The sequence below is a fragment of the Oncorhynchus clarkii genome, chromosome 6 (genome assembly GCF_045791955.1).
Source record: "Oncorhynchus clarkii lewisi isolate Uvic-CL-2024 chromosome 6, UVic_Ocla_1.0, whole genome shotgun sequence".
In the NCBI taxonomy this organism is placed as follows: Eukaryota; Metazoa; Chordata; class Actinopteri; order Salmoniformes; family Salmonidae; genus Oncorhynchus; species Oncorhynchus clarkii.
Genome location: NC_092152.1, coordinates 41819657 through 41827836, shown reverse-complemented (window position 1 = coordinate 41827836; position 8180 = coordinate 41819657).

The following is an 8180-nucleotide window of genomic DNA, read 5'->3' as shown; positions in this document are numbered from 1 at the left end:
CATTCTGGTATCAATAACCATGACGGCCTTGAGTTGGGGAGGAGTGAGCACTTTGGGTTAGATGAAGTGAGGAAGAACAGATAAAACTAAGGTTCTGTCTAGCAACAGAGTGGCTGTTCAGTTGTGGAGGAGGAGACTCAGCCTAGGAGAAAGGGTTAAATATCAGTGCTTGTGTGAAATGTTGTTTGTCTGAATTACAGCTGTATCGACCCTTTGGGAAGAATTCAACTTGGGTAAGCTTCTCTAGTGCCCGTGAGTTATTTACTCTGAAAATTAGAACCTAACAATACGCGTGGATTTAGTACTGTAGATATGCGCTAGTGGTGGAGTAGGGGCCTGAGGGCACACAGTGTGTTGTGAAATCTGTGAATGTATTGTAATGTTTTTAAAATTGTAATAAACTGCCTTAATTTTGCTGGACCCCAGGAAGAGTAGCAGCTGCTTTGGCAGCAGCTAATGGTGATCCATAATAAATACAAATACAAATTCATATGCTAGCCTAGACTGTATATTAGGCCAAGTGTACTTAGGCAGCCACCACCTGTGCTATGCAAGCCAGAGACAAATACATATTTTTGTCTGATGCACGTTTTGTGACAATAAATGTAAGTTTAATAACATTGGTAAATGAGTAAATGAGTCAGTTTAATTAAATGTACCATAAAAAAAGCATAGTGCCTACCCACTGGGCACAAACTGGTTGAATCAACCGTTGTTCAAATGTAATTTGTCAACATATTGTGACGAGGAATCTACATGGAAAAGACATTGGATTTGAAAAACGTAATCAACGTAAACTGTTTTGAGGGTGAAATTTCAACCACAGGATTATGCCATCATTTTAACCAATTTTCATAAACATAAACCATGTTGCCATCCACAGTTTTTATGTAAGTAATGTCATACTGGCCCCAAATAATTCACAACAGCTGTGTTGGAAACAGGTAGTTTCAGTAAAATTGTATAAATGCTAACAATAAATGTATTATGCAAGAAATGGCAGTGGAATCTCCTTTATACGCAAATATTGATATACACTGAACAAACATATGTAAATGTAAAAGTGTTGGTCCCATGTTTCATGAGCTGAAATAAAAGATCCTAGAAATGTTCTATACATACAAAAAGCTTATTTCTCTCACATTTTGTGCACACATTTGTTAACATCCCTGTTACTGAGCATTTCTCCTTTGCCAAGATAATCCATCCACCTGACAGGTGTGGCATATCAAGAAGCTAAATAAACAGCTTGATCATTACACAGGTGCACCTTGTGTTGGGGGACAATAAAAGGCCACTCTAAAATGTGCAGTTTTGTCACACAACAGAATGCCATAGATGTCTCAAGTTTTGAGGGAGCGTGCAATTGGCATGCTGACTGCAGGAATGTCTACCAGAGCTGTTTCCAGAGAATCAAATTTTCGTTTCTCTACCATAAGCTGCCTCCAACGTCATTTTAGAGAATTTGGCAGTATGTCCAACCGGCCTCACAACCACAGACCACGTGTATGGCGTTGTGTGGTGGGAGAGCAGTTTGCTGATGTCAACGTTGTGAACAGAGGGCTCCATGGTGCATATCTGTATTCCCAGTCATGTGAAATCCATAGATTAGGGCCTAATGAATTTATTTCAATTGACTGATTTCCTTATATGAACCGTAAACTCAGTAAAATATTCTGAATTTTCAAATTGCATTTATATTTTTGTTCAATATAATAACCATCATATCGAAGTCAACTTAGTTACATGATGATATGGTGGGTGGTCCTCTCACTACAACTCGGGAAATAATGCAGTTTATTAGGCTACAGATTAAATCATTTATGATGAACTTCACAGGGTGGTGAAAGCGCACAGAGATCTTGATACTCCTTTCTGAGAAATATCACGGGTTTTATTCTGGTGACATGAGGATCTCAAGCTTGACTGCTGTTTGAGGAATACAAATATTCTGGCTCTTATCCATAATGAATCTCAACTTGTGTACTAGCTTAACCGCACAGCCTACCCACACTGTATCTGTGAGCAGTTGGCTAAAGCGCACATGCCAAGACCAGAGTAGGCACATTTTCTATTTAACTCAACAGCTTTGTGACAAAACCATCAGTAGAGTTGAAAATGTGATATAAACACATTGAACTTTAGATTTATATTCGTTACATTAAGACTTAATGTGCAGTAGGTCATCACGCACTGATTTGATCCACAACAAGTCAATTTGGTGGAAACCCACCACTAGTGGGAAAATGCGCAGATTTTCTTCATTACATAAATTAGATTTAGTCCTATTCTTTAACTTAGATTTTTGGTTGAGATGGAGACATAAATACCACATATCAGTTATTATTTTGTAGACAAACTGGATTTTGAATTGTGTTTGGTTGTCAACACAATCAAATATCAACATTTGAAGGACATATATCTTCTGTTGGGAGGGTTCCATCTGTGCCACGGACTTAAACTGGTTTTAATTCCTGTTTGACAACAAATGAATAATTTATATGTTGGATTCATGTCTCCATCTCAACCAAAAATCTAAGTTAACAAATAAGACTAAATCAAATCAACCTTTAAATGCACTTTAAATGAAGTTTGATTTGACTTAGTCATGTTCTTTAACTTTGATTTTTGGTTGAGATGGAGATGTGAATCCAACATATCAATTATTAATTTGTGGACAAACTGGAATTAAAGCCAGACTAAGTAATTGATGCAAAATATACATCTCCTTTAATAAATGTTGATATTTGGTTGTGTTGTCAACCAAACACAATTCAATAATACTTTTGATAATTTTATAATACAGTAAATAGCCTAAAGTTAAAGCTATTTTACAAACTAATGTAACAGTATTTATTAAACCATAAAATAAATAACACATCCATGGCCACATTTGGAGATTAGCCTACTGTAACCATAAATGTCTTCTTATGTAATCATAGAAAGTGTGCATGTTTTAAGATAGCATGCAAAGGTCACAGGTCACAGGTGGAGATCTTCACAATTGTTATAATATTCTGCGCAGAATCTCGAACAGCACTGATCATTTGCACTATGTACTTTTGATGTAATTTCAGATACAATCCAGGTATTTTGGTTTTGCTATTAGATGAAGCACAGTGATAAGGGGTTGTATAAATACAAAATATTTGTACAATAAGGGGTTGTATAAATACAAAATATCTGACATTGTATCCACATTTTAACTTTGTTGTGCTTTTAAATGGTTGAAAGTGCAGTGCTATTTAGATGACAACTAAACAAAAAAACAGATATAGTTTTTCCATTGGAATTTGGTTGGGCTTTTGGATACTCCCAGTCGGTATTACAGAACTTCACGTCCCTGCCCGCCTGTGGGGAAAACAACCTGTGGTTACCTAGGTTACCACATTGGTTCACAGCAAAAACTTGACTTTTATTAAGTGACATTTTCTTGTTGTCTGGTTGTTTTAGTAAATTACAAAACTACATTTAAGAAAAGTACACCGTCTAAAAATGACCTTTTAATATTGCCTCCTCCCGAGCGTTCTCACTACAAACGTAATATTGTATTCCTTCCCTCTTCCCTCATACCCCTTTTCATGACAGTGCTAGCAGCCACGTGAGTGAGTGATAGCTACCTACCAACCTGAACATTAACCCTCCTGCTGTGTTCCGGTCGATTGGACGGACTTTCTCTCTGAAAAAAATGTAGTTAATTTAATCTGATTGTCATAAGGTTCCATGACTTTGTCCACACAGGGCAGCTGAACACACAAAACACATTTTGATGATTTTAATAACATTTTTGGTGTTTTATTTAACTTTTGTACACATGGTGTTCCCGGTCATTTTGACCGGTCATTAGAAATGAATGGGTGAGACTGCAATTAATGTATAAAATTGAGTTCAGGCACATGCCCATTCATCAGATGGACACACTTCCTCTCCCAGACCCCCACGTGTATGTGTGTTTGGATCACACACACACACACACACACACACACACACACACACACACACACACACACACACACACACACACACACGCACACACACACCTCACTCCACTTCTTGGCTTCCATGGCAACCCCCACAGGAACCTTTCCCCAATAGAATCTTCCCCCACCGGAACCACATCTGTTGGCATTCTCACAAACAATCACAACATTGTTTCAATAATATATAGAACTTTTCTCGCAGCTCTGATATATAAAGCTTTTTTGAGGCCTTGCTCACAATTCATTCTGCGGCAGCACAATGACCAAACTGTATGAGGCTCTTTGGTCATATCTTTGATCATGACACTGGTGAGGAGGAGAGAGTCCTTGTTAAACTTTGACACAAAGTAGCTTGTGATAAATAGCACAATATGTTTCATCTGAGTATTTGTTATAGTCAAAATGATCCATACATTATGTTTTTTTTTTTACTCAAAAACAAGTTGTATGAGCTCAGGTCAATGAGGCCTACACGCCATTGATAGCAAATAGAAGTTCAAAACTTGTGATGTTCACAAGAGCTTAAGTTGATAAAAAAAAGATGTAACACAACATTATGTGATAATATATGTACTGTATTGTTATGGATGTATAATCAGCTATAATGGGGTGGCCATTTTGGACCGGGAACACAGAACTAATTAAAATGAAACGAACACAACAGGAGGGTTAAGCTAGCCAAAGACAAACAACACAAACAAACGGACTATACAGCTACAAGTAGTGAATGAAGTAACAAATGGACTATTCTAAACAAGTTAAATGTCTTACCTGGGAGGAAACATTTTCCACAGACATAGCTAGCTACGTGTAGCCTACTTGGATACCAGTTCTCAACAATGTACCACTCTTCCACTCCGAGAAGTAGCCTGATGCCACAGGGCTCTTTTCGCGGGTTCTATTTCCCTACGTGGGAGCATTCCAAACTGTAGGTTGGACATTTTTGACCTGGTTACAACATCTTTTCGGCATGTTTAGTTATTTCTGTAGAACTTAAAATCAACTACAAAGTTGCCTCTTTTACACTGGGGATCAATGAGAAAGAATGTTTGTTTTCCCACATTTGTTGGCGTGGTCGAGGGGAATTCCTTATTATTACATGAATATCGACTCGGACTATGGTTGAACGCACAGTGATAACACAATGGGAATTCAACAAACTCCTGGCTGTCTTTTGGAGTGGGTGAATAAAGGTTGAAATCTCTTTGATCGACATCTCAACCAAATATGAACCATATTTCCACGTTGAAGTGATGTGGTATGCCCAGTGGGTAGGCATATTTAATGAAATCCTGGCGGTTGAGGTAGGCAATAGATCGCAAAGCAGGGAATCCCTGATTCCCCACTGAGCTTCTATTTGGAAATTGCATGTTCACTTTCTCATACATAAGCACGTATCAAGTGATGTGAGCTGTCCATCAGCAGGATGGGGGCTCTTTTCATTAGGAGGGACGTCTAACGTGGATCGCTAAAATAATGATTATGATAACATTTCCTCAGTTTAAATATTAGGCCTATGGGGACTACTGTAGGTTTGGCAGCCAAGCACAAGTGATTAGAGTAGCCTTTTATCGTCTAGACACGATGTTGAAATACTGTATTTTCAAGGCTAGAATAAAAATGACACGGCTATTTTTTCTAAGAAGCTAATGACAGGAGTGGCAAGGAGTGGAATGTTAGCTGAAAAGACTGGTACTCAGACTACACTTTTACAGGGAACCCCGTCAGAGTAGTTTAAACCCTGGTGGCAACAACAGGATGAACACATATAGCCCCAAAGTTAGGTTAAATGCCCAGTGCAGTCAACAACTTGATTGTTCCTGTGTTTTATACAGTGGGGAGAACAAGTATTTGATACACTGCCGATTCTGCAGGTTTTCCGACTTACAAAGCATGTAGAGGTCTGTAATTTTTTATCATAGGTACACTTCAACTGTGAGAGACGGAATGTAAAACAAAAATCCAGAAAATCACATTGTATGATTTTTAAGTAATTAATTTCCATTTTATTGCATGACATAAGTATTTGATACATCAGAAAAGCAGAACCTAATATTTGGTACAGAAACCTTTGTTTGCAATTACAGAGATCATACGTTTCCTGTAGTTCTTGACAAGGTTTGCACACACGGCAGCAGGGATTTTGGCCCATTCCTCCATACAGACCTTCTCCAGATCCTTCAGGTTTCAGGGCTGTCTCTGGGCAATACAAACTTTCAGTTCCCTCCAAAGATTTTCTATTGGGTTCAGGTCTGGAGACTGGCTAGGCCACTCCAGGACCTTGAGATGCTTCTTACTGAGCCACTCCTTAGTTGCCTTGGCTGTGTGTTTCGGGTCGTTGTCATGCTGGAAGATCCAGCCACGACCCATCTTCAATGCTCTTACTGAGGGAAGGAGGTTGTTGGCCAAGATCTCGCGATACATGGCCCCATCTATCCTCCCCTCAATACGGTGCAGTCGGCCTGTCCCCTTTGCAGAAAAGCATCCCCAAAGAATGATGTTTCCACCTCCATGCTTTATGGTTGGGATGGTGTTCTTGGGGTTGTACTCATCCTTCTTCTTCCTCCAAACACGGCGAGTGGAGTTTAGACCAAAAAGCTCTATTTTTGTCTCATCAGACCACATGACCTTTTCCCATTCCTCCTCTGGATCATCCAGATGGTCATTGGCAAACTTCAGACGGGCCTGGACATGCGCTGGCTTGAGCAGGGGGACCTTGCGTGCGCTGCAGGATTTTAATCCATGACGGCGTAGTGTGTTACTAATGGTTTTCTTTGAGACTGTGGTCCCAGCTCTCTTCAGGTCATTGACCAGGTTCTGCCGTGTAGTTCTGGGCTGATCCCTCACCTTCCTCATGATCATTGATGGTGTCTTTTATACAGGTAACGAGTTCAAACAGGTGCAGTTAATACAGGTAATGAATGGAGAACAGGAGGGCTTCTTAATGAAAAACTAACAGGTCTGTGAGAGCCGGAATTCTTACTGGTTGGTAGGTGATCAAATACTTTAAGCAAATTAATTGCTTAAAAATCATACAATGTGATTTTCTGGATTTTTGTTTTAGATTCCGTCTCTCACAGTTGAAGTGCACCTATGATAAAAATGACAAATGCTTTGTAAGTAGGAAAACCTGCAAAAATCGTAAGTGTATCAAATACGTGTTCTCCCCACTGTATATATATATTTCTACACTATGAAGATGGAATAATACTGTGAAATTGTGAAAATTATGATAATGCCATTTTAGTGTAAGAGCTGTTTGAAAAGACTGGCTGAAATGTCAGCCTGTTTTGGTAGAATGGAGTTTTGCCTGCCTGGTGACATTACCAGGCGGTAAGTAAATAGACCAATAAGAAAGAGAGTTCCAGTTTCAATAGCAGCTAGTTTTCAGTCCCTCCCTACTCAGACCACTTCCAGACAGTCCTAGCTAAATTATCGCTTGAGACAGAAGCTTTGTTTCTTTTTGACAATTTTTACTAAAAAACAATCACAGTGACGCATTTGATTGTTACCCAGAAACAATTTGATATTGAGACAAAAACATCTGCATTGGACCTTTAAGTTACTTCACTGCCCTGAGGTCAGGTGTTTATTTTCCTTATGGTTAATGTAAAGGGGAGAATAGACATGCTCCATGCTCCTCCAGTCTACCACCTCCACCCACAGCTGCTAGCTTTATGGCTATGAGGATAGGCCAAACAGCTGTGTTGCCTGGGAGTTCGTGATGGTTCTGTAAAATAATGTGTAACCTATTCCACTGTTTGTCTTTTTCTGATGTATTCATTTTAGGTGCCATAGAGAGTTTGTGATTCGAACGCAATGCATTTCGGAGTAATTTTAGGATCTGTTACATATTTATATGAAAAGTTCTGATCTACATAATGCATTTAAATGTATGGTTAGAATCAATGTACTGCATTATGTATGTGGTTAGAATCGTTATTGTAATGCAATTCAAGGTGCCTCAAGTTAATGTTACCTTCATAGCTAGCTCTGAACCCATTCCAATGGCACAAGCCCCTGTGTGTGTGTGTGTGTGTGTGTGTGTGTGTGTGTGTGTGTGTGTGTGTGTGTGTGTGTGTGTGTGTGTGTGTGTGTGTGTGTGTGTGTGTGTGTGTGTGTGTGTGTGTGTGTGCGTGCGACAGAAAGATCCCATCCTTTTAACCTTATCTGAACTGTAATGGCTGTTTCCGTTTTTGA